A 1,256-nucleotide genomic window follows, 5' to 3' on the forward strand; every position below is an offset into this window, starting at 1 on the left:
TGAAAATACTTAAAATAATCAACTATTGTTTCAACAAATTAGAAACTGAAACAAAGATTTAAGAAAAAAAAAACGGATTTACCTGTAAATTAAACTAGCTATAGTTTAGGGCAACTGTTTTGTTGAAGGTCCCCAACTGCCGAAAATTTCTTCATTTGTTCTTAAAAAAAAAAAAAAGAAAAGTACTTGAAAAAGTAAATTTCTTTTTAAAGTGATTGAAAACCTTGAAAATTTGGAAAAGTGTGTCTACAAACCAAAAACTTAATTTATAACATATGGGGGGGGGGGGGGGTAAGGGGAGAAATGTCGATATGTGTCAAATTTAGCTCCTTGCCACATTCTGCATCAAAAATGTAAAACTCATGGTTCTCACGTTTCTGTAACACATTACTTGAGATAAATTTTTGTGGCTCACATGTTTCATATATTGCTGTTTCCCAAATGGAGTAATTTTGGAAATTCTTATGTATTGCTTTGCGTCTACTGCATATTGTTAATCTGATCAGCGCAGGGGGAGAAAAACCTACCTCTATTTTTTTTTATTTATTTTTTTTTTTCGTTATTTGCACTGCTTTTAGTTGAAAAAAAAAAGTTGTTGTAATGAGAAATCTAGTTTTTTTTTCTTTTTAAATTTAAAATAGAAAACTACAATCTAATACTAAATTTCAGGGACTGGAAAGGGCAAATGAAGTGCCTTTAATAATTTAATTGTTCTCGAGTCCTTGAAACGGATTATAGATGAGTCTTTGAAATTCCTAAGCAAAGTGTGCTTCAATTTTATTTCTTATCAAGTGTATAAATTATGAATTGTCCAAATGGGAAGCATATTGCTCTCTTGTTACCTATATGTATACATCATTTCTTTTAAAGCATTTTTTACTATTGATCATTTTGTATTTAATTCATTGTTGTATTTGTGGGTGGGTTGGAGGCAAGATCAAAAACTAATTAAATTGAACCGACAACCAATGTAAGCAAATAACAATGCATAATCTTCTCTTCTTTCTCGCTTTTTCTCTCCGAGGACTGCTGTCATTGATTTGTCAACCCGAAAACAATTTTTATTGTGTATTATTGTAATTTGCAAAAAGAATATTTTGCTATTTGTTTCCGATATTTTTGTACTTCCAATTACCCCTTATAAGGCTTCAAAAAGCAGAATTTTATATCTGTTTTACAAAAATTCCTCTGGGGGAGAAACCCCCGGACCCCTTAAAATTAGGGATATTCTAATCCACCTTAGACCTTATGTTTAA

This window comes from Uloborus diversus, unplaced genomic scaffold (assembly GCF_026930045.1).
Source record: "Uloborus diversus isolate 005 unplaced genomic scaffold, Udiv.v.3.1 scaffold_768, whole genome shotgun sequence".
NCBI lineage: Eukaryota > Metazoa > Arthropoda > Arachnida > Araneae > Uloboridae > Uloborus > Uloborus diversus.